The 26,540-nt window shown below is 46.1% G+C and overlaps 1 protein-coding gene across 1 annotated transcript in view; it reads left to right on the forward strand.

Moving 5' to 3' along the window:
* Positions 1-26,540, forward strand: part of DOCK2 (dedicator of cytokinesis 2) — a 385,217-nt gene that overhangs the window by 260,099 nt on the left and 98,578 nt on the right. The window lies entirely within an intron of this gene.

Raw genomic sequence — 26,540 nt, forward strand, 5'->3', positions numbered from 1 at the left:
TAAAAAAATAATTTGGCTGTTGAAAGCATTTGGCTGGGAGTAACTCATGGCTATAAGCCCTCAGCAATCACCAGGCACAGTATTCGAGAATTCTTTCAAAGTGAGACATTCTAAGAAACAAATTGTTTTAAAATGTAATGAAATGCTTATGATATCAAATTTAATAATTAACGGCATTTACATAATGTTAAATTTTGTAGACATTTAATTAAATATTTGCTCATTTTGATTTTTTAGTTTTCTATTTTTGTATTTTGAAGCAAAAAAATATATATTTCAAGTCTCAGGCAAGGCGATTATGACAGGCTGTCAGCTCATGGGCAGAAAGACTCCTCCAACCTGCCCGCTCACGGCTGTGGCTCAGCAGTTGGGTGGGACCTGGATGCAGAAGGGACCCACAAACACATTCACCCCTGTTCTCCCATTTTATGAATGAGGAACCTGAGATCCAAGGAGGGGAGTGACTTGCCCAAATGCAGAGTCCTGCGCCTTCCCGAGCTGATTTTTTTTTTACACAGCTTCAAGGGGCAGCTCCCAAAGTTGAGGGGAGCTACTTCATGAGTGGTCAAGGTTGCCGACGCCTGAGAAGGCTCAGACGGGTCCACCTGGGCTGCACATGTGTGCAACCCAATGAGTGAATCAATATCAACTTGAACCACCAGCCAGAAGAGTGCCCGTGAAATATGAGCAGGTATTTTCGCCAGTTGTTAAAACTTAGCAGGGGCATCAGTCACAGACAGTGACTTGGCAAAACCTCCAAGCGGAGAGCTCCAGGGAGTGGAAGAGCAGTAGCAGGACCCCACCCTACAGGAGCAAACCCCAGGCAGAGCTAAGCGCTTTTGTGCCATCCTGAGCCACACAGCCTGTAACCTTGCCGAGATTCAGGAATGATGGAAAGCTGAGGAGCTTCACGGCTGTTCCCAAGGGAGGGAAGAATGCCAGGCTTCTGCCATCTAACTAGAGCTTAGGGTGGTCCTGGAGGAGAGGAAGGGGGGAAACCCCTGCCCAGGACCACTAGGGGCAGAAGGTCATCTGGCTCGAGAGCAAGGGGCCTTTCTTTCCAATAGGAAGGTTCTGGGCTCAAACACCTACTGAGCATGTTCAAAAAGTATGTAAAGAAGGAATGGAGGGAGACCCCATTTGTCCTCTTCTTCTCTGGAGAGATTCAGCCAGGGACCTTCACTTTGAAAACTTGACTAAACAAAGTCTATATTTACAGACAAGTACAGAGGCTCCGTAGATTCAGTCCCCCATCATGTCTCATGGCCAAATTGGTCTTGTCTGAACCCGCTCAAGTCAAAGCAAGCCACGTGTACTTCAGGCAACTAATGTGCCCAAATCTGGGCTGTGAGGTCCTAGAAAAGAATGAGACGCAGCTCTGGGCCTTAGGGAAACAAAGAATTAGCTGAGGGGAGGAGACTCAGATTGGTGAAGGAAAGGTCTGGGGTCTGGAGACTGGATGATCTTCTCAGTTTTGCCACAGATTCGCTGCACATCCTGGATCAAGTCACTTTGGTCCCTGAAGCCTCAAGTTCCTCCTCTGTCCTGCAAGGGCAGGACTTGGTGATCTCTAAGAGCCATCCTGGTTGATCAAGTACTAAGCTGCATGGCACAAATTATAGACGATCCTTTAAGTGTCTCCAAGAAAAGGATTTTCAGAGATGGACTGATTTTCTGGGAGCAGCTAGAACAGAATTAGGAAAATGATGCCAAGATGTAGCCACAAATGATGCTGTTAATCCAAGAGGCTGTCCCAGATTTCCCGGGAGTCCTCAATGCAAGGCTGTGATCCACTCCAGATCCACCCTCTTCACTCAAATCCCTCTCTCTTGGGTTGTATTAGAAAGATCACTCAAGTGACCTTAATCATCCCAGGTAGGATTCAGCTTAGATTTAAGGAAGGACTTCCATACAAATGCTTTTAGTGGTATGAGCATGTACTCAAAGGGGAAGAAAGGCATCATCTATCTTTTAGAAGCCTTAAGATGCTGGGCACAGGTCTATTTTGCATTCCTGAAAAGCTGTGTGCTAAGAAAATGCATTGAATCAATCCTATTTAAAATGCTCACTGTTTAAAGGTACTATAATGCCCTTAAATTCACCTGTTTGTAAATACAGACTTTGTTTAACCAGGTTTGTTTTTTTTGTTTTTTGTTTTTTAATTTATTTATTTTTGGCTGCGTTGGGTCTTTGTTGCTGTGTGCAGGCTTTCTCTAGTTGCGGCGAGCAGGGGCTACTCTTCGTTGCGGTGCGAGGGCTTCTCACTGCGGTGGCTTCTCTTGTTGCAGAGCACAGGCTTCAGTAGTTGTGGCACGGGGGCTTCAGTAGTTGTGGCATGCAGGCTCAGTAGTTGTGGCTCGTGGGCTCTAGAGCACAGGCTCAGTAGTTGTGGCACACGGGCTTAGTTGCTCCGCGGCATGTGGGATCTTCCCGGACCAGGGCTCACACCCGGATCCCCTGCTTGGCAGGTGGATTCTTAACCACTGCGCCACCAGGGAAGCCCTAACCAGGTTTTTAAATAAGCGAGTTTCCCTGACTGAAACTCTCTGGCAAAGAAGAGTACAAATGCAGTCTTTCTCAGAGGCAGAGAAATGGATTCAATTCATTCTCAAGGTTCCTTTCAGACTTGTAATTCCGGGCTTGCGTCAAACATAAGGAAGATGTACGAGACCTTTCTGCGTTGGCCAGTATGCCTGGTTTCCATCCCTGGAGGATCTGTAGAACCAGCACTGTCTCCTTGAGCACGTCTCAGTCATCAGCACCAGGCAGGGCTTGTCCTGCATCCCACTGGGGTTTGAGTAGAACTTGGAGTTCTGGTCCACTTCCATTTACTCTGAAGTTTGTTCATTCTGGTAACGAGACTAAGAGCCACGAGGGCAGGGATTGCCTGTGGTTTTGCTTCTCGCTGCCTGGTGTGGAGCAAGCAAGCAGTAAATAGTGGTGAATGAGTGAGTGAAAATGGGTGCCATCAGTACTGGTTGGCTGTGTGACCTTTAGCCACTTACTTAACTGCTCTGAGCCTCAGTTTCTGCCTCCATATCATGGGGATAGTAAGAGTTGCTACCTTGTAGATTGTTGTGAGGATTAAATAAGACAAAATATAGAGAACACAGCACATTGACCGACACGTAGTAGGTACTTTACCAATGTTAGCTGTTATTATTGTTTCAGTGTAATGCTCGTATTTTGTCCTTTCCACAGCCCTGTGAGGATAAGTATAACCATCCCCACTGAGTAGATGAGAAAACTGAGGCTCACAGGTGTCAGGTGCCTGCCCAAGGTCACAGGTAGAACTGGGTCTCTTTCCACTGCTGGATGGTCAGTCAGTGAAAACTGCAGAAGGCTCTTAATCCTGCTGATGGAAGGCTGAGGAACATATGGAAACCTTTTGGGTTTTCCAGGCTCCCAGAGTGACCCGGCCTTGTGGAGTGAAGGGCTGGCCCTGTGAGCTCCAGATTTGGTGGGACTCCAGTTAGTCCTGTTGTCCTCTTTGCCCCTTTGACTCCCCCTGCTCACAACCATTTATTATTCCCTTAAACAAGCCAGCTTACAGAGACACACTGAGTTCAGCAGTGGAAGCGGAGGTTTCCACTGCAACGTCCACCCTGCGTGAGCACACCACCAGGGGAGGCCCTGCCAGCGCACCTCAACCGAGACGCTGTGTGCTGTGCTCTTGAAAATTAAAGCAGTGCAGGCACATTTAAAACTCAGCTGGTGGATGCTCTCTCCCTGGGCGTAGTGGACGGGTGTGCACATGGGAAACACGGTGTCCGCATGCACATAGACGGACAAAGCACGGCCTTTAGTCAGCTTGATTATCTGCCCTCACAGCGGGGAAGAAGGAGTCCTGACTCAGTGGACATAAAGGTAGATAATCCGGAAACTTTGCTTGGCAGGAAAAGACACCTGCCCCATTCACACCTTGCTGCGCTGTTGTTAATGAGGGCTTATGAGACTGTTAGGTACCATCTTTGCCTGCCTTCCCCAGGCTCTGCTTGGATTTGTGGGGACAATGAAGAGCCCCAGAGGCGGGCAAACAAGAACAGGGCAACAGGGAGTCTGAAAAACCCACCACCCGAATAACAGGGCTGGTGGCTTAGAATGTTCTCGTTGAAATCCTGGTGTGTGTATTTAAATTGTAGCTTTCCGTACACACACAGGGTGGCTGTTCTCTTCATTTGTCCCCCCTACCCCTTCCTTCTTATTATTAAACTAGAGGACAAAGCAGGTATTTTTCCCTTTTTCGGTATGAATTTGCAGCATGTGGTTTAAATATTCATTTTATAAGAACAGTGTCACATGTTAAGATTCAGTGTTAGGCATAGAGCTCTCTTAAAGATTGTTAAATAAGTACTAAGGCCAGGAAAAAAGCTGGTGTGCCAGCAGTACCCAGCAATAGAGAAGCCATTCACACAGAAGAGGCTGTCATTTACCAGCCACCCGGTCACCCTCGTAATTGACTCAGGGTAAAAGGTTTGCACCATTTCACACTTCTCTATTTTGCCAAAAATACTTAAGACAGTGGGAAAAATATATAGCGTGCTTCACGTCCCTCAAATGACTGTGTTTTATCAGCATGACCAGCTCATTGTAGGTTTGGTAAGGAATGACACAGGTTCCTAGAATACAGATCAAATAGATTCCATTAATAACATACTGACTTTCAAAGTATTTAAGCCTCGGACTGGGCAGAAACAACGTGTGAAAATTTAAGTAGTATCACAGAATATTCCAGTGAGCAGGGGTGGTTCTGTGTGAAAACATTAACTTCTCAGAATCCTGGTTCAATGTCTTGAGGTTATAAGAAAGAAGTTTACACCCCAACCTAAGAAAGAAGTTTCTAACAGTTGTAACTATCCGCAGGGGGGGAGACACCTGATTAGGTGGACGTTTCTCTCCTTCTGGAGTTACTCAAGCAGAGGTCATTGGATCCCTTATTGGGGTTGCTACAGAGGGAATCATGCACGAGGGTGAGTGTTGGACTAAATGACCTTTGAGTCCGTCCAGTTCTGAGATCCTCTGACTTTATATTTTTTATTTGCAGTCAGATATTTATTAACAAATACTATCCTAGTTGTGCCTCCCACATCTTACGAGTCATCATAGATCTAGAAAGATCAAGAAAGAGTGGTGTGGAGATTAGGTAGAATACTCGGAGAGGAAAATAGGAAGCAAAATAACAGGATGGGAAAGAAGATTTGGCCTGGAAATGAGAAAACAGAAACATCTCAGGGAGCCAGGTCTGCTAATGCTTGAAAGGAGGGCAAATAGTTGTTTGGTGTCTATCGAGGTCCAGATGGGAGTAAGAGAGGCTAAATTAAATTAATCCAGTATAAAGCTAGATCATCAGAAGGCAGAGTGTTGGATCCCATGCTATCAACCTCTCAAAGACTAGCCTTTATTTAGCGTGTATATAAGAATAGTCAGGTTGAGCTGCATTCGTTGCTTCAGTGAAACTGATTAAGGTAAGGTCTACTCTGCTTCTCTAAGTCCTTTTATAAGGACCCATGACAAATTCCTGCCAGTGTATATTTACAGAGGAGAAAGTAATGTGGTCCCTGCAGAAAGATGTACTTGCCTTCCGTGTCAGAAAATTAAAACTGTGTAAATTGACACATTTCCTTTTATTTCTGCCTTAACTGCCAGAGAACTCAGAGCCAGATCCTCGAGTATTTACATCTGCTTAGTGGTGGTGCCTTGAAAGTCACTATTTCTGCTTCTTGTAATAGATGAACTCACTTCACAGCATTGATAATAATATCTTGTGTTTTAATCGGTCATTCATCTCACATCTTTTGGGAAGCGAGTAGGCTAAAATCTCATATATTCAAGATGAAATAGAATAAAAGGAAGACATTATCAATTGGAAAGGAAGATGAAGTTCTAGGATAAGTTTTCAAGATGAACTGGAGAATTTCTGTCACTGCAGATGACCAGTGATGGAGGGTGAGTCATTGTCCTCAGCATTCTTGGTCATCGTCTCATTATTCACTTCCACTAGTCTTGTGCAATACTTAAACCTCTGTAACTGATATCAGATACCCCAGTACATTGCATTGGTAGATGACAGTAGGCAATGAGAGCCAGCTTAGGTCGATCAGTAGTCTATTTGTGATTTCATCATGGTAAGTCCAGTCCTATGTCCTACAATTGTCATTGGCCATAAGATGTGGATCAATAAATGGGAAGCCCCCTGAGGGCAAGGAATGAATAATTTTCATCACTGATTTCTCTACTCCTAGCATAAAGCCTGTCAGATTTCTGGTGTCCGTGAAGGTTTGTTGAATTCAATGAAAATGAATTGACTATAACTGAAATGACTTGAACTGCACTGAACAGGATTAAATTGAACTGCCTAGTCTTGCCTTACATCAGGGGAACGTCTCACCTTTGCTAGCTAATCAACTCTAACAACAGAGCAAGAGGAAGCATAGCATGCTGAGCATAACGTTTAGAATTTAACCATGTGTTCACCCAAAACGTATTCACTGTGCACGTCTTGTACTCAGGTACTGTGCTGGCCCTGGAAAGACAATGGCGAACTAGGCAGACATTGTCCCTGCCCTCAAGAAGCTCCACCTTAGGAAAGGAAATAGGCATTAAACAAGTCAGTGCAGGGACTTCCCTGGTGGCGCAGTGGTTAAGAATCCGCCTGCCAATGCAGGGGACACGGGTTCGAGCCCTGGTCCGGGAAGATCCCACATGCCGCGGAGCAACTAAACCCGTGCACCACAGCTACTGAGCCTGCGCTCTAGAGCCCACAAGCCACAACTACTGAGCCCACACGCCACAACTACTGAAGCCCACGTGCCTAGAGCCCGTGCTCTGCAACAAGAGAAGCCACCACAATGAGAAGCCCACGCACCACAACGAAGAGTAGCCCCTCCCTGCTCGCCGCAACTAGAGAAAGCCCACACGCAGCAACAAAGACCCAATGCAGCCAAAAATAAATAAATAATTTAAAATAAATTAAAAAAAAAAAAAAAAAAACAAGTCAGTGCATCCATAAATACCTAATTAAGAATTGTGACAAGTGCTGAGAAGGAAAAATGTTAATTTTTGTAAGAAGAATAAAGTAAGGAGCAAGCTAATTTGTCCAACTTAGAGAAAGCCAGTGTGTCTGAGCAGAGCAGTGGGAGATGAACCCAGAGAAAGGACTTTAGGCTTTATTGTGGCTAAGTAGAGACATGAGTAATGAGACTTGGATTTTTTTAAATCAACCCTGGTAGCTCCCTAAAGGGAAGGAAGCAAGATTGGAAGCAGAAACCAGTTAGGAGGCTATGCTATAGTGCAGGGAGATGTGGTGGTGGATTGAACTGGGGTAGAGAGAAATGGAGAGTCTAGCCATATTTCATAGGTAGAATTGGAAAGAACTTGGCCAACAATTGGATGTGGCCAGGAAGAGAAGGAGTCAGAGATGCCTGAAGCTTTCCATATAGGCAACTGGGAGGATGGAGGGGTTATTTCCTGAAATAAGGAAGAGGATCAGACTTAAGGTGAGTGAAGAGGTTAAGATCAAGCAATCCAATTGAGCATCTTGAGTTTGAGATGCCTGTAAAATATCCATCTGAGGTTGTCAAATAGGTAGTTGTGTATACAGAGTCATTCTGTAAATATTCACTGAAAACCTAATCTGTGTCAGGCACTGGGGTGGGTATAATACAAAGATGTATGTAAGTCACGGTCTCTAACCTCTAGGAACTTAATGACAGCGACTTAGATGACATATTAGAAAGTATTGCAATAAAAGGTTGGAACTGATTTTAAAAAACATTAGAGAAAGAAAGAAATAGGGCTGTATGAGCTGAAAAGAGAAGGAAAGAGCTTCCTGCTGAGATGGTAGACAGTGGATATCAAGGTAGAAGTCAGAGTGAAGAGAGGGCACGGAGGCCAGACTCAAGATGAGGCAGAGTTCTCATTGCCCAGAACAGGGAAAGCTTTAGCACCACATCCGCCTGGGCAGTGCCCTGTAACCATTACCTGGCCAGGTGTGGGCTGGGAGGTAGAAGGGTGCTAGATCCTGAGCTCCTGATGGGTTAAACCCAACGGTGTGAGAATTGACATTTTGATGGTCAAAATGAGGGTCTGGAGAGAACCTACCCACCATGAGGAAGCCAAGTAACCGGAGGGATATTGGCCAGGTTTGCGCTAGAGAAACTGCTTCTCTAGAAGCAAGGAGAACAGAAGCAGGGCTTTGAGCTGTCCCAGCCTCTGCCCCTGGATTTCCACTGGGTGCCCCTGCAACATCTGTATTGGGAAATAAAACATCCCACCCCTCTGTTCTCTGTTCATGAGGCACTGTTGCCTTTGCCTAAAGAGAGTTTGGGAGGGACTGAGAATATTCTTCCAAGAAGTGCCTCTTTAAAGTTGTCCAGGTGTAGTGGGTATAAATTTACACCCATGAACTGTTGTGAGATAGAAGACGACCAACCCCTGGTTTTCTCTAAATCAGCTTAAATCTAACCCGGAGTAGCCCTGACCTGCCTTACCTGGCATTCACAAGGACTCAAACTCAGTTTCCTCCCTCCCCACCCAGAGAGTCAGTGAAAAGTCCCTGGGGTCTTCTGCCTCGCTGAGCACCCATGGAGACCCCACTGGTCCTAGGTGCACCCTGCTCACTGCTGATGTAGCCATTGGTCAAGCACATCCCTAAGGGGGGAAGCTTTTCTGGTTCAGTACTGCTGGGGCCAGGGGTCCAGCCACCCTAGGGGCACAGCCAAGGGCAGGAGCTACTGATCTTTGTTATTCAGGATCTCAATTCACCTCTCCCCTCCTAGTCCTAGGAATCTTTTTTCACCCTTTTTTCCCTCTGTTTCTGCCTTCTCATCCCTCTCAGCATCGTGTGTGTCCCTCTTCCTTTCTCCTGACGTCAGTTGCTCACTGGAGCTGCTTTGCCCCAAAGCTGTCGAAAGCAGCCATTCTCCCATCAGAGCCCCCTGGAAGGCTCGTTAAACACAGATCCCTGGGCCCACTCCCAAGGTTCTGATTCATCAGGTCTGGAGTGGGGCCTGAGAATGTGCATTTCAAACAAGGTCCCAGGTGATGCCCATGAGGCTGGTCCACATTGTGAGAACACCACTGCAAGTGGAGGGAACAAAATTCCTGGCTCCCCCTACAGAAATGGCAGGGATATGGGAGGGAGAAGGGAATGAAAATTACAGGACGGTTGAAGCACAAGTAAATATTTCAGTTAATTACCATGCCATCCACCGTCTCATGTTGAATGATAAAATTATATTGACCAAAACATGATTTAGATGCAGATTTTTGGGAACTCTTCTGTTTGGTGAGGAAGCCCGAGGGGAATTACATTATATCTTGTATCCCTGGTGACAACAGGCCTGTCCTTCTTCATGGCTCCACCTTAGCCTGGAGCTCAGGACCCCTGGTTTGGGACTCCCAGCCTCTATTCCTCATCAGGCGATTTTCAGAAAATTGCTTCCTCCTACCCACAAGCCCAGACAGTGATTTTTCTTTCTGCTGCCTGAACTTGTCATTGAGAAGCCTGGCGTCGTCTGCAGAATGTATTTGCAAGTAAAATGTCCAAGTGGCAGGAGAGAGGCCCGGCAGAGGGGCAGCTAGATGTGGTGAACTGTGTCAGATAAGCAGCCTGCAGGAGCTCTCAGCCCTCTGGCCAGCTCTTCTGCTGGGAATAACAACCCTGCAGCATCCCGGCCTGCAGGGCCTCCTGCTGCCTCTCCCCACAGCGCCTGGGGATGGAGCTGCCCTTGAAAGGGCCTAGTCAAAGCTGTTAAGGCCGAAATTGCCCCTAGTGCTTCATCTCGCAGTGACAGTGGTGCAGAGTGGTCAGGCTGGGGCTTTCACATCTTGTCAGTGCCACATACTAGCTGAGTGTAGTTTCGGACAAGCCACTTTTCCTCTCTGTGCCAGTTTCCTCATTTGTATAAGGCAGATAGTAATAGCATCTACCCCCAAAACTGTTGTGAGCATTCAGTGAGATAATACCTGTAAATTGCTTAGCATGTATCTGCCACATAGGAAGTGTGCAAATAAAGTGTGCATCATTCATCACTATTACTCTGTCCTGGATATTGGGATTCATGTCTTAATTTTCCTCCTGGACTATGAGCTCCCTGAGACCAATAGCCAGGTCTGATTCCTTTTTGTATCCATTCATTCAATCACCAAACATCTGCTGAAGCCCTACTATGTGCCAGTCACTGGGCTAAGGGCCCAGCGTCTGGCCCTGCACATGGTGTACAAGTGTTGATGAATGGTTAATGAATGAAAGGGGAGGAGTGATGAAAGGTAAATACAAATGTACAAAAGATACATTTTTATCGAGCAGCACTGTGTGCTAGAGCAGTGCTTCTCAAACTTCAATTGGGCCTAGTACCCACCTGGGAATCTTCTTAGAATCAGATTCTGATTCATCAAGTCTGGACTGGGATCTGAGATTCTTCGTTTCTGAACAAGTTCCCAGGTAACCATGATGCTGCTGGTCTATGGACCACACTTTGAGCAGCAGGGCACTAGGTGCTCATGCGTTATCTCTTATTGCTTGTAAAACCCTTATGAGTTTAGAAATGAGGAAAAGTAGGTTCATAGGAGTTGAGTAGTTGTTTAAGACAGCTGGCCAGTCTGCAGTCAGGGTGGCCTGCCTCATTTTTGTCTTTTGAGCTACACTGGCTCCGTAAGAGCAGTTGTTCCCAAAGTTAACTGCACCTTTGGAATTGCCCAAGGAACGTTAAAAATCCCAAGGTGTGGGGAAGTAGATAGCAGGTAATTCTAATGTGCAGTGAAGTTTGGGAACCACAACTTCCAGGCCCAAATGTCATCCGAGGAATAAGAAAGGAAGGGGCTTAATTTTGTAATCTCTCTAATTTCAGGTACCAGTCATAGACTTTCAGAATTTAGAGCTATAGGCCTCATTATTTTACAGATGAGAAATTGAGGCCCATAGAGGTTAAGAGATTGATCCAAGATCACCAGACTCATTGATGGCAAAATTAGGACTAGAGTTCAGGCCTCTTGGCTCCCACTTTCCATGTGCCCCCTTGTTCTAACCAGCTGCAAAGGTGACAACCTACATGTTTCCTGTGCCAGAGGAGGATTCCAGGAACACAGGGCATTCATTGGAAGGCCATCTTCATGTCCCTCTACTAACCAGAACCTGGGAGACTCGAGTAAGACCTGGGAGCCCTCAGGGGAACATCATCTGACATCACAAGGGCAGTGAAGTTTTCCTTTACAATATCCTACCAATCTTTAAATGATAACATGTGACAGATCATGTTTTGAAGTTGTAAGGGCTTTAAAATTCCAAAATGAAGTATATAATCCTATTATGGTAGGGGTGTAACTGTGGCTTGATTCAGTGTAATAAGCATTTATTGTCTTAATTGTGACATAATGTCAGTTTTGTTGGATGCTTCGTCTGAAAGATATAGGGGCTGTAAATATGTACAATCGGCGCTTTATGGGGGGCTGCGGGGAGGGAGTGTTACGTGACTTAGAATTGAAGAGCCCAAATCTTAGCTGTTTCTGTGTAGCTTTACCTTATAACCATTGATAAGTTAGCCATATGAGGATGCCTGTACTCTTAATTGTAATCATTTATTGAGCACTTACGCTGTGAGCAGTACTGCAGTACCCACTTAAGGAATGTAATTACACTTAATCTACATAACGCTCTGAGAAGTCAGCATTACTTAGAGGCCTACACAGCTAGGAATTGGGGAGCCAGGATGTAAATTCAGCTGTGGCTCACTCTAAGTCACCACCACACGCAGAGTAGAAGGAGCTGGTTCCTTAGTCTTGTTTTATGGATGAAGACCTGAGAGAGGGAAAGAAACCTGCCCTGGGGCACACAGGAAGCAAATGGCAGGACTGGACCTGAGACCAAGGTCTCCTAACACTGGGCCCAGTGTTGTTTCCTACTATGTCTGTGGACATGAGGCCAGAAAGAATAGCCAGGACTCCAAAATCTTCCCACTCAGGCTCAAGCCATCACACAGTGAGGAAACTTGTTCCATGACAGACAAGACTTTAGTCCAATTCCCATTTGATTAGAAGAGAGCCTTTTACCAATCTGTGTGTCCCCTCAGAGCAGACCTAAATTAGCACACACCATTTAGGTACCTTCCCAATCTGTGTCCCATTTACTCTTCCATCTGAGACCATATATCCATTCATTGAGCAAATATCTCTTGGTTACCTGTCTGTACCAGGCACTATATTGCAGATGAAGAGATAAGAAGAAAGTAGGACCCTAACCCAGTCTCTGACTTCACAGTCTTACAGCAGGGGTAGACAGATGAGGAGAGAACTCCCAAAAACTCTGATCAATGCCATCAGAGTGATGATTCCAGGGGCATGAGAGCTCAGAGAGGGACCTCCAACCCAGCTGGGGGTGGAGAGAATCCCAAAAGCCTTTCTGGGGGAAATGATTTCAAACATGAGACCTGAAGTTCAGTAGAGATGATGAGGCAAATTGTTTAAAGGTATGTGTGTATGTGTGTGTGGGCACACGCACGCGCATGCTGAGGCTGGAATCAGGGCCAATTCTGTGTGGCCTGATGGTAGAGTTTAAAGGAGCGAGTAGGAAGAGGGGAAGAAATGAAGCTGAAAAGGGGCATGCAGGGAATCATACCCTGTACTAAGAGGTTGATTTTTTATTCCAAGAGTCAGTAGGATCTGCTGAAGATTTTAAGCAGGAGTGAGAGTTGGTCTCATTTCCATTTCAGTAAGCTCACACTCTGACTGCAACGTGGAGATTAAAGGGGGCAGAGCCGGAGGCAGGGGACCCCTTAGGAGGCTGCAGCAGTAATCCAGGTAGTGAAGATGGTAGCTTCAATACGGGCAGTGAGACCGGGGGCAGAGGAATGAACACGTTTAAGACAAAATGTCTAATCTCCAGGGCTCAGTGATTCATGGAGTCGGGGCGGGGGGGCGGGGGTGGGCTGGAGTGTTGTGTTGAGGAAGCGGGTGGCTCGGGGAAGGAGCGCACGGGGAGGAGAAAGAGGAGTCTGAGTGGGGAGAGATGGTGTCGGCATGTTTATTACAAGCTGCCTACAGAGTGTCCCAGGGGAAATGTTCAGTACAAAGCTAGAGGACTGGAATTCTCTTTATTTATCAGAAAAGACCCTAAAGCTGTCAACACTTTGTAATCTTATGATCTTATGAGAAATGACCAAAAGAATGACGGCTTGACCCCAATCATAGACTGGTTGGTCTAGCTTGTAATATGGCTCAGGGTGATCAGCTAACACAACAAGGGCCCTGTGGGCACTGGGACAGCTAAGGAGACCTTTTTTCTTTAAAATCACAGCAAGTGGGACAGTCCTCCTGGTCTCCTTGATGGGAGTTCACTCACTCACTCACTCACCCATTTGGGAAGCCTTTAACTGAGCAATTTCCATGTGCCAGTTATAGAGGATACAGGATGTGGAAGAAAGTCCCTGCCTTTGAGTGTCTCCAGTGCTAGTGGAGAACACAGACGCCAGGGCATCTGATTACAATTCAATGTTACAGGCAGGAGGAGAGTTGGATGTCAATGTTCAGGAGACCCAGATGTTCTTAGACTTTGGAATGCTAAATATCGCCATGGAGTAGGTGCAGATACTTATGGGATGGTTTTCAGTTTTCATTTTGGTGACTTGTGCAAAACTCACAACCACAGAGAGACTGGGACTTCAAATTAAGTTTCATAATTTTTATGTTTTTTGATTTTATCACAATTCTGATTCTCTCTTAGTCCTCAGGAAGGCCACCCCCAGGGTCTACTCACTTGATGCTGTATTAATGGTGATGAGGACAATGAAAGAAGAAAGATTTGAGTGTCATTGGAGCAGAGGGAGGGAGGGAGTGCCTAGCTCTGTCTGGACAGAAGAGCATCAGGTAAAATCAGAGAAGCCTTCCTGGAAGAGGGGATGGCACCTGCATGGGTCTTTAAAAATGAATTAGACTTCATGGTGTGTAAAAGAAGGCATCTTTGGCTTGTGCAAATGCCAAGGGAGTGAAGAGAAGTCTAGAGTAGATAGCATGTAGGTGGGAAGAGGGGGCTGGGAGAGAAACAGGATTGACACGGTGAGAAGCCTTGAATGTCATTCTCGGGAGGCATGTGGGCACGAAGGAAGCAGTGGGGAAGAGGCCTTACCTGCAAGTGCCCACAGGAACCAACCAGGTACATAAAAGAAGAACTAGGTAGGGTGTTTGCCAGGGATTGAGGGGTTTCCTGGGACACAGGATCTTCCGTGCTAAAACTGGTAAAGTCCCAGGCAGACCAGGACGAGTTGGTCACTCTTGGATGAGGCCAGGCTCTGGCTACCTGGAAAGTGCGTGCCTACCCGCCCCCCACCCAAGCCCCTGTCTACTTCAGGAGGCAGCTCCCAGTGCTGCCATAGGGGAGTGCAGAATGCAGAATGGTTATCTCTGAATCTGCCGAATACCCCAGAGAAGCTGAAAATCCAAAACTGATACAATGGCTCCTAGTTTTAAAATGTTGACAAAAAGTCAGTTGTTCTTAAAACACCGTTCCGATGAAACAAAGCATTTCTGTGAACTACATGAGGCCTGTGGGCTGCGGGTTTGTGGATCTTTGGGCAAAGTGACATAAGCAAAGCCCCCATATCCCACCCTGCTCCTGCCCTGAGGCCCCGTAAACGCACATTCAGACAATTTTCATTACACAGAGTGACTTCAGTGATCAATCTTTTGGTTTTTAATTTGATGTTCTTAACCATATTTGGATGCTGGGCACAGAATGTAATAGATCAAAGCAGGGATGAATAGTGGTAATAGAGACACCCATTCAATTTTTTTGAAAGATGAAATTAGTGCTCAGTGGCTTGTTCTTTCCCAAATCTGGAAACCTATGTGGTGAGGCAGTTAAAGAAGAATGCACATCTCAAACACCAGCCTTAGTTGAGGTCTATTTTTCTGGGATCAGGACAACCCCCTGGCTGAGATAAGAGTGGGAAAGAACAGTCATTTTGCTTTTGGGGATCTTGAAGGCTCAGGGGCCAGTGTTTGGAGGTGGTAGATTATGGTACAGTTGATTCAGCACTGTGATCAGAACCAGCTCTGCCACTTCCAGAGGCTGTGTGGCCCTGGGGAAACCACCTAACCTCTCTGGTCCATGGCTTCCCCATTTGTGCTGCAAGGAAGCTGGCTTGCAAGGACTCCCAAGGATCACTCTCCCCATCAACTGTCTAAATCTAAGCTTTCACTTCGATTAGACTTTTACTAGGATTTCTCCAGGCCTGCCAGGGTGAAGGAGTCAGCAGGGGTTTTTAAGAACAAATCAGTCCAGACAACTGTGACATCTTCTTTCTTTTCTAGATGGAATTAGTAGATATGGAGCTGTAGTAGGTTGATCTGATACCTGGGTGCCCCCAGGACAGCTCTCTGGATGGCATTTTTCATTGTGTCACTTGATTTTTCTCTAGCTGAGTGTGGATCCGAGCATAGGGATGGGAAGTGTGTGCAGGAGGAAAGTGACAAAGGCAGCGGCTCTGTGGCCAGGGAGGCTTCTGCTCCCAGAGAGGGGACGGTGGGGCAGGTGGGGGAGGACCTGCATTCATGCCAAGCTGCAGTGTCACCTTTATTAAAGACGGCAGGGAGAGGGAGTCTGCCGGCAGCTAATGCAGGCTGCGGAGGAGGGTAATTGGAAGTTGTTACCATTCCAAAGGACAGGGAAGTGGAAGTGGGACAAATGGGAATTTAAGAGGAGGGAGGTGAGCTGAGGGAAAGAATGAAAAAAAAAAAAAAAAAAGAGAGAGTGATGTCATTTGGAAAATTGCAAACCAATAAATCAATGAGGTATCATTCGCAGGACAGAGAGGAAACTGCCTAAGAAGGAGGCAGCCAGGCAGGGAGCTGGGGGCCGACAGGAAGCACAAGATCAGTAGGCAGTGCAGTGTCCTCGTCAGGGGTCAGCTGGAACACGAGCCCCAGGAATGGAATAATGGACTTCTACTCCCTTCTGTCCCCTCCTCCTTGAGGGTTTGTTTTGTTTTGTGTTTTGCGTGAATGACATCAGAAGGACTTCTTTATCCAAAAGGGCTTTACGGGAGCTCGTTAATGTGAACCCTTGGAGTCAGCTTTTCAAACACTTATCTCTGAGTTCAGCTTCATAGGATTTTTTTCATCATTGGGATCAGCTTCATAAAAGCCAGAGCATGATAATTCTGCCAGTTTTTACTGTTAACAGATGAAATAGTACTCCCTTTATAGAAAGGAAGAGCAAGGACTTTGGGTAGCTTTCTTTAGTTCCCAAGACCTTGTCAGCAGAGCTGGCCTGAAGGCAACCCAGTAGGCAGATGCCTGCATGACATCCCATTACCAACAGATTGAGATTCAAAGCCCTCAGCCTGGCATTCAAGGTCCTTCCGTCTGCGCCTCCAAATATCTCTTGTGATCTCCCTCTGTGAACCTCTGTTGTACCAAAACACTTTGCTCATTTTCACCTCTGCCTCTTTCCTCACTGTGTTCCATATAAAAGTGGGACAGCAATTTCTCAGCACATGTATTATCCCTCTCTCCCTTGCCTATAGCAGACATCACTAATTGATTGCCACACTCTTTCCTGCTGAGGTAGGACTTGGCATTAGAATCATTCCCCACACAGCTCTTTAGGCAGTTACTACCAATCAATCAAATTAATCAAATTATAAAATGAAATGTTTTTCCTATTATAGATGTCCTTTCCCACTCTTAGCTTAATCTCTTTCACTCTTCTCATTCCTCAAATCCCACGTGCTCCATGAAATTTCCCCTGAACATTCCTACAAAGGTCATTTCCCCTGAACTACAAAGGTCATTCCCACTTCTTAAAAGCCTAGAGGAAACTATAACATTCATTTTGCACATGTCATTCAGCATCATAATGTATATATCTCTCTAAGATGCGAGTTTCTCACTTCAGCACTAGTGACATTTTGGCCTGGATCATTCTTTGCTGTTAGGCTGAACTGTGAATTACAGGATGTTTAGCAGCATTTCTAGCCTTTACCCAATAGATGTCAACCTCCCTCTCTCCCTGTATGTGATAGACAGAAATGTTTCCAGTTTCCAGACATTGTTAAATGCCCTCTGGGGGAGAAAATTGCCTCCAGGTTAGAACTACTGTATTGAGAGAGAGAGAGAGACAGAGACAGAGACAGAGACAGAGAGAAGAAAAGGAAGGGAAGGGAAGAATCTTCCTTATGAGTCTGAGACTTGCAGGTATGGACCATGATCATACCTGATACAGTTCCTGACACATAATAGGTACTGAGTAAATATTTGCTAATTGATTGATTAATTGGGAGTGAGGAATTGTCTGCGAAGGGGGAAAACCCTTCCCTAGTGTGGACTGAGAGTTACACCATCAGTGTGTCATTGCTTCGGTTAAGCACTGCAGAGTTGAGCAATGCAGAGAGCTTGCAAAGAGGCCACCTCCACACACACCCGCTAAGCTGTTATCGGACCCCATACCTGAGTGTGCTGGAACTAGCAGATCATTTGCAGCAGGGACAACTAGACCTATTTGGGGGCGGTGGGAGGAGGTGCTGGGAGAGGGCTGGTTGAAGAGTTAGGCTTGAAGTTTAGAACATGATGTGGGAGACCTCCTTCACTCTTCTTCACTTGTCTTCAGTCCTCATGAAGGAAACAGGAGGGCTCAACTAAAGACATCCTTTTATCCACAAAATAATCATCCCTCCTGAAAACTCTCTTACCTGGCTGTCTGCGAACATATTTATCTGCCTGCCCCCACCCCCTGCGCCCCTTGAAACATGGAGTCTCTGTAAAGGGAAACAAAGGGCAGGGAGAGCTTGTATAAATCATTATCCGCAGTGCAGCTCTCCAGGTCCACAGAGAGGTTTAAATCATCCTTCACGAGTCAACCAAAAGCTTACTCCACAACTTCCCCAGCTGATCAACTAACTGTTCCTGGTGAACTGGAAAGAGAGCTGAGGCTAAACATTGCAAGAAGGTTTTTTGAGTGCCCATGGTGTTGCCAGGCTCTGCAGAGACCCTCTGCACCCGGCTTCTACTTTGTCCTTACAACAGTCCTATAGTCAGCACTGTTATCCCCATTTCAGAGACCAGAGAACTGAGGCTCAGAGAGGTAAAGTAACTTGTCCAAAGATCCAGAGCATATTGAAGAGAGCTGGGATTTGATTCCAGTACTTAGTATGCCCTGCTCAGTGCCTTCCAGGAAAGCTGCTTCTATGCGAAACCAGATATATTTCCCAATATGTGGTGTTGGTGTCCGTCACTTAACCCTTCTTGGCCTTCAAAACCCCAAGCAATGCAGAAAATGGAGGGGTGGGCTTCCCTGGTGGCGCAGTGGTTGAGAATCTGCCTGCCAATGCAGGGGACACGGGTTCGAGCCCTGGTCTGGGAAGATCCCACATGCCGCGGAGCAACTGGACCCGTGAGCCACAACTACTGAGCCTGCGCGTCTGGAGCCTGTGCTCCGCAACAAGAGAGGCCGCGACGGTGAGAGGCCCGCGCACCGCGATGAAGAGTGGCCCCCGCTCGCCGCAACTAGAGAAAACCCTCGCACAGAGACGAAGACCCAACACAGCCAAAAATAAATAAATTAATAAATTTAATTAATTAATTAAAAAAAAAAGAAATGAAAGATTTAAAAAAAAAAAAAGAAAATGGAGGGGTTATCCTCAGCTGAGCCTAAAATCATGGAGACTCATAAGCCACAGAGCATAGTCATTAAGAAGGCTGGTCTTATTTACGTAGCTAGGTATCAATCCTGACCAATGAGTCTATCTACCTATGTAATCTGCCAACCTAGCTCCATCCATCCATCTCTCCATCTCTCCATCCATCCTTCCATCCCTATTTAGGCACAATAGATATCTAGAATGTCCTTAACATTCTAGTGGCTTATTAGATTGAAATGAATATTGAATATTCTTAATATTCAAGGTTAGGCAGGAGGCATGGTGGAGTGAAATATTATGCACTTTTCCTTTCTTCATTATACTTTGAGGTATTACTTAATTTTCATATCAATAAGATGATGTCATGATTACAAAACAATATTCTGGAATCAAGCTGAGCTAGGCAAGTCGTGTCACCTCCCTGCTCCTTGATTTCCTCATCTGTAAAGTGCGCGTGGTTTTACCAACATCGACTAACTGTTGGGAGGGTTAATTGAGATGAAGCATACACAGTGCTTGGCCCACAGTAAGTGCTCAGTAACTGGTAGCTGTTGTAACCGTTGGCATACATTTTTGCACAGTGTCCGACACACAAATGTCCGACTGATATTAACTTCTCTCTTCCAGCTGTTTCCTTGCCTGGCCACAACTTATAAAACATCCTTATTGATGGATAAGCAGAAGGTTTAGCATATTGCACGACACACTCTTAACCCTTTAAGTGGCAGTTATTATTGTTATCCTTCAGCCCACAGTACCTCCTTCCTGAGTCATAATATCCTTTCATGACACTTTTTCCTGTTGAAAGTTGACCTTGGTGTCTTATGCAACCTGGATGAAAATGTTTGCAGGAGAAGGTGAGGGGCTGCGTGGGATACTCATGCAGAGCCCACATCCTAGTGATGCTCGTGGCTTTGATTTTTCTCAGGGATACATGAGCCGAGGACAATACTGTATTCTCCAGGACTCAAAACAAACTTTCCTGCACAGCCCTCCCTGAGGCATTCGGTGCAAAGCTTGGAAGACCACCATCAGTGTGTGTGTTCATTTGTGCACTTCCCCACCCACACCTCCACAGATGTAATTGGAAACATTTAGAAAAATCATCTTCTTAAAAACTGGGGTGTCCTAAATGATAGCCCGTCTCCTGGCAAGCAGCCTTCTCAAGTCCCACAGGCTCGAATGGCTTTAATCAGAGGCTGAGAGCCGCTGTAGCAGGCTCCCTCCCCTTCATTCGCCTCTGAACAACAGGGAGACAAAGCACTGAACTTGAAGACAAAGGGGGATCCACGTAAAACTAGAGTCCGCGTCCACACCTGCCGGAGGAGGGCCAGAGTCTGCTATAGAATGGTCAGTTAGCGAGAAAAGCTTGCTGAGTAGTGGTGACACTACCACGAACGGGAAGGGTCAACACTGAGCACATAGTTGCACTTTTCGCGCACCCACCACCCTGGGAACAACTCCAGTGTAGCGTCTTGGAGAAGGGTGGTAAGACATGGAAACCACCTCTTTAAAGAGGGGTTCTTGAAACACACAGCAGCCAGAGCGAGCTTCTTAAAACCCAAATTAATGGCCTCCCTTTGCACTTGGAAGGAAACCTAAATAAACCCTTGCCCCGACCTTCGAGGGCCTTCAGGATCAGGTCCCAATCTGTCTCTCCAACCTCATCTTATATGTGCTTTTCCTCATTTTGTACCGTCTTTTCCATCCTCCAGTGCTCCAAGCGCATCTGACCTCAGGGCCTTTGTATCTGCTACTCAGTTGCCCTGGAATGCTGTTCTGCCAGGTTTTTGCATGACAAACTCTCATCATTAGATCTCCACCCAAATATCAGCCCTCTAAGAGGCCACCTCTGTCTCCCCTATTGAAAACAGGTCTCTTCCCATCTCAGCCTCATTGCTCTGTAGTATTCCACTAGTAGCAGATATCACTGCCTAAAATGATCTTACTTATGTATTCACTTGCTTATGGTGTTTCCCCATCCCTGGCCCCAATGAGGGTGTGAGTTCCTTAAGAACAAATCCCTTGATAATCTCATTCATGACTGTCCAGAGCACCTAGAACCATGCCTGGAACATAGTAGGTGCTCAAGAAATATTTGTTACATTAAGGAATGTGTGAAAGAATGATCTCACTCTGGCTTGATCAAATATAACTTAAGATGGAGTAAGCTCAGAAGTAGAACAAAAATTCTTTCATTTCTGTCCTCTCCTAGGGCGAAGGTGTTCTACACATGACCCTAACTTTTCAGTGTTTGGGGGAGTGGTCCCTGTAACATTCTTTTAAAGATGGGGAATACTATAAGAAGTTCAGTCTGTCATCTAACAAATATTTATTGAGCTCATACTATGTGCAAGTTCAATTCCAGATTCTGGTGATACAGCAATGAATAAAGGACAAAAATCTCTGCCCAGGTGGAGCTGACAGTGCTGACATGAGAGACATCATGGATTTATGAAAAAAACACAGGTTTTCGCGTCAGAAAGACCCAGATTCTAATTCCTGCCCCACCATATACTAAATGTCTGTCTAGGCAAGCTGCTTGACCTCTATGCATCTCACTTTCCTCATCTGTGAAATGGGCATAAAGTTGACCTAATGAGGTTGTTGAGAGGACTCAGTGAGATGATAAAGGTGGAGTCCTAAGCACAAGGAATGAGTGAACAGAATTTGCTTGCCTTCCACATCCCTTTGTGATTAAACACCTCTTTGTGTCCTTTGGAAGATTTAAAGTGACCCCACACTACAGAGCCACATGCACAGGCTCCAGCCAAGATCAGAAAGTATTCGTTTCAAAGGAAGAGTGTGTGGCCACTTTAGTCTCCCCTTCCAGCCTGGGTTCAAAGCAGCCTTGTTACCACCACCCCTACCCCCCACCCCCCCGCTCTTTAACAGTGAGAATAGCTCTCTGAGGAGACGCCTTGCCTACGGTTCTGGCCCTAGTGATGCTGGAGAGCTGATCATTAATGCCCACAGTGCCAGGTAGTGGTGCACACAGCTATCTCTAAAGAGTTGCTGTGTTGTACAGATGGAACATGTCTAGGTGCATCCAGAGTGCGTAGCATCCAAGAGGCACGTTCCCGTCTTCCTGTGATGTTATGCTTTGACATGGATCAGGCTACACAAAACCCCTGGATCTGTGCCCATCAAGAAGCTTCTCCCTGAAGGAAGGTGACTTGGTTTACTCTGTCATACAGCAGGATCCCTGGGTAACCAAAGAATGTCACTGCACACAAAGACAGGCACTTTCTAAAGCCAAACAGCTGGAAGACTAAGCTTTCGATGAAGACAGTTACATTTCAGGCTTTTGAACAATCTGGGCACCGTTGTCATTCATCCTACCTGCCAGCAACTGTCCTCAAATAAAAGAAACCTCCCAACGTGCCCTGCTCGAAGAGGCACACGTGCGGTTTACTAAACAGTTTTATTTGGGGCGTGTTGTTGACCAAAGGCATGCTCAGAGTCAAAGGACACTTAGCTGTTTGTCCAAAGCTGTAATTGGGAGTGCTTGATGCATCCACAGACAGTCAGGGGTAGGTGGGGTCATTATATCCTCTGTCCAGGTCAGGAGTTTCAGTTAGCCAATCTGCATAGTTTCTCTGGACCAGAGTCAGCAACAGCAACAAGAATACTAATAGCTGATCATATTGAGGGCTTCCTATGTTCTAAGTGCTCTATACAAATTGATTTAATTCTCACCAAAACTGTATGCAGTAAGAACTATTTCTATTCCTTTTTACTCTGAGGAATAAGACACTGCCCAAGGTCACATGCCTAGTAAGAGGTAGAGCTGAGATTTGAGCTCAGGCTGTCTGGCTCCTAGGTCCTCACCTGACGTTGGTTCTTTGGAGCACAACCTTATCCATCCGGCTCCCTGCTGTACCCGGGCACCTAGCACAGTGCCCAGAACTTGAGAGACCGCACACACTACTTTCCCCAAAGATTGCTGCAAACTACAACTCTGAGCTTCCTGACAAAGCTCTAAGATGAACGGGTATTAGAGTCCCTGAATTCCTCACGCCATAGCCTCCTACCTCCGGTCCTGGATCTGTCACAAAGACAGCACCAATTCCATCCAAGAATAAAATCTGTTATATAAGTGCATGGCGGACATGGGGGTGAATGGAAAAGCAACCTGAGAGTGGCATTTGGCTACTCTTAGTCTTCAAAGGAATTGGATGGCCCCATAGATAAAACTTCTCATCTCCCTCGGCATGCAAAGTTTCCTCGCTCATCTCCTCTCCTTGGCGCTCTCTGTATTTTATTTTATTTTGGTCGAGCACATTATTTGATGTTACTATGGCAACGTGTCACCAGCTGGCATCGCATAGTAATGCTGGCATTTAGGTAGCAAGCTCCCGAAGTTGGCTCTTTCCCTCCCTCTGCGATCTCATCACTCCCACTGATCTCAGGTGAGCGGGGGGCACGCATTGCAGCAGCCGTGCCCCTCTCCCCTTGTTTGGTTAGTTCTTCAAGGCAGGGCAAACTGATCACCTCTTCCTGGTTCACTCAGCACTGCAGGGTCCTGACCATGTGTGTAGGTGTGTTTGCTTTAGAGGTAGTTAAATAGATATGTTTGAGTGTTGTGCACCAAAACTATTGGCCTTATCAATAAGATCATCATCATCATCACGATGATGATTTTTTTATGCAAAGGAGCAGATTGATTTGGAGAGGGCTGCTCTCCTGGTCACAGTCACCCAGTGTCCCAGCTAATTAATATTAATGACACAATATTGGGTTTCTCTTTTTCCTCTCTTGCCATCACACAGTGAAGAGACCCTGATTGTCTTCCTTTGGAGCTTCAGCTCTCTCCCAGGTGTGCAAGAGCTCCCTTCATACTGACGGGCTGAATTGTCCGGATCAATTGATGGTCACGGATCACTGAAGAGGGTTCTATGTGGCAAATAAGCCCTGCCACTCCAGGCGTTAAGTAGCCCCTCATCAGCCAAGTGCCTGCGATGATTGCATTTATTTTTACACGTTTGACCTAGTTTCAAACCATGTCTCTTCATGCTGTGATGCATTAGCTACATTTTAAACCACCCCGAATGGAGCCGGGGTGACTCTGCCTGCTTTGTGACAGCATCTCAGATACAGTTTCTCTCCGGAATTTAATATGCAGCTCCCCCTGGTATTCTGTTTTAAGAAGTGATTTCCTATCTGGGCACCTGGAATGCTGCTTGGGTATGGATGAGTGGCTGCCTCACGCCTTGGTAGTAAATATATGTTGACCACAAAATTTCCACCAAGGATGGAAGGCAGGGCATTCTCACTAGCCTGAATTGCAAGGGATCCCTCTAACCCTCTGTCCCCCATGCAGTATTCAGGCTTTTCCATGTTGCCGACAGGGCTGGGAGTTTGGGGTCCGACACTGTAAAGTTTGAGCAATGTCAACATCAGGAGTGTCTGAGTTGCTAGGGCAAATGCAGTCTGATCGTCACCCCCACTCCCAATCCCTGCAGCTCTTTCTAAACACTTAAGACATGGTGGATGTAGAAGGTCTCAAACTTGTAAAAGGGAAAAGGGGCAGGAAGCAAAGAGGTGGATTGCCGTGCTGAGGACACTACTGAAAAAGGGATAAACGTCAGAGAAACACAATGCGATTCCACCATTCTGTCACTGCACGACAGAGAGGGGTTTTTGGTTTTTAATTTAAATGACAGAGAGGAGCCTGTACTGAATTCGAACCTGCTGCTGGTGTATCATGCCATTTCAGAAATCAGTCAGTCACATCGGTGCGATTTCTGACAGATTTGATACTCAAGTGGGCTAGACACCATAGCAGACAAAAAGGGAAGCTTCCAGTGGGAAGTAAAGCACTGTCATTTCTCATTAACAGCCAAATGCAGGTAACTTGTCCAAACTTCAGTCACATCACACTACAGATCGTACTGGAAGGCACTCAGCCGGGTTTTTCTATGGGGCAGTTAGAACGAAGAAATGAACAAGCTGGTAAAAGTAATTTTGATTGATCGATGAACTGTACACACCCTGAGCAAGTCCTTATAAAAAGATAATGGTTTCTTTCGTAAAATGGTCACTCTCTCTAGATGGGCACTGGAATCCCCTTCCCCTTTTATTTTCATTTAAAATGAAGCATGGAAGTTTCTCTAAACAAGGCTTAAGACAATGCAGCCTTTTCAAGGTAATTTCCAGGCAACTTGAGCTTTGAGGTTTGTTGTTGGCTTTTCCCCCCTTCAAATTCAAATCAAGCCTTTGGAAATACCAAGCATTCCGTATCTGTATCTATGCATTTGGGGCAGCATGCAGTTCTGACAATGGTGGATTTTCCAACACACACACACACACACACACACACACAAGCTCACAATCCCAGTACTCATTTAAGCCAAAGCTTTAAAAGTAAACTGTCGTCCAAGAGACGATAGCATTTTCTCTGAAAGGATGATCGATCACAAAAAATAAAGCCTACCCAGATCTCTTACCTTTTGAAGCAGTGGAATTACCTGCAGAGAATGTCCTTCCTTTCTTTGCAAAATGAGCCAGGCTTTGGCCAGCAGCAGAATTACTCCAAAAGAAGAAATAATAAGTCCTTTATATTGTAATTTTCACTGTTTCTATGCAAGAAGTGTAGTGGGTCTGCTCACGTAGGAATAAATAAAAAGCCGAAAAAACTGCACGGCAGCTACCATGTGAAAAGGAAAGACCTCTAGTGGCCACCGGCTGAATTCTTGGAGGAAGCCCCTCACAGAAGAGATGGAGGGAGTGGAGGAGACACACGCGTGTGTGTGTGCTCTCTCTCTCTCTCTTTCACACACACACACACACACACACGCACACACAAACTCAGAAGATTTCTCCCCTCTTGCGTCCAGCCTGGATGGAGGGATAAAAAATAATACGCTTGTTTCTTGGTTTCAGTGGGACCTGGTTAAATTAGCAGTGATGGTGGCATTCTGTCTGATTTGAAAGGGACAGATAATTTCACAGACTCACCATCACCCCCTGAGGGTGTGAGCCGGAGAGAGGATTTGACTCCCTGGACGGCCAAGGCGGTTGGCCCCCATATAGAGGTACCAGGTCCCCAGCAACATAGTGTCATTGACTTTACTCATGAGAGTCCCAGTTTTGTGCCCCCTGCCAGCTCTGCATGTTTTCTGAACATTTATGGTGCACGCGTGTGGTGGTCACTGGCAGGCAGAGCTGGCTTCCCAGGCGTGTGACCTGGCCCAGTGCTCAGAAGGACCCTGTGGCTGTCTTGAAAATCTGAAGAATTTTTACAAGGACTCTTTAATTTTCATTTTGTTCTGAGCCCCACAAATGGCACAGCTGGTCCTGCTGACTGGGAAAGCATTTTATCCCTAACGTCCTAATTGAAAAGAACCTAGAAGCAAATGAGAATCTGTATCTTTGGGAGTTACTTTTGGGGATGTGAACTTGAAGAACATTCAATTACCCAAAAGACTTCCTGTGGAGGAATGCAGAAGGAGCTTCCTGGGGACATCAAGGCTGTGCCTTCTACCACTGTCACTGAACTGTAACCCTGTCATCTGGGAGGATGTTTTTTTTTTCACACTATTTTTTTTTTGTCTTTTAGTTTTATTTTTTTTAACAAAGACAGCAGTTTGTGATACAAATATAATACTTGGTTCAAACATAACACGTCCAGGCCCACCTCTCTGGTGTGTGTTACGTCTGACACCCTTTAGAAGTGGGGTTTCCTGGAGACACCTGCATCACACCAAGCTGCCCATCTTCCACAGGCCTGCCCTTGACAGTGGGACTTCCTTTGGTTAAGATGGCAGCCCAGTGGACTCTTGAGGGAGACACTCTTGAGTGGCTTCTCCCAGCTGGTGGATTTATGGTCAGTACTTCCTTTACCAGGTTCCCAGAGTAGATCCCTCTAAATTCTGCTTTCAGACACCAGCCCTGACAGAAAGTGCCACG

The sequence above is a fragment of the Balaenoptera ricei genome, chromosome 3 (assembly GCF_028023285.1).
Source record: "Balaenoptera ricei isolate mBalRic1 chromosome 3, mBalRic1.hap2, whole genome shotgun sequence".
In the NCBI taxonomy this organism is placed as follows: domain Eukaryota; kingdom Metazoa; phylum Chordata; class Mammalia; order Artiodactyla; family Balaenopteridae; genus Balaenoptera; species Balaenoptera ricei.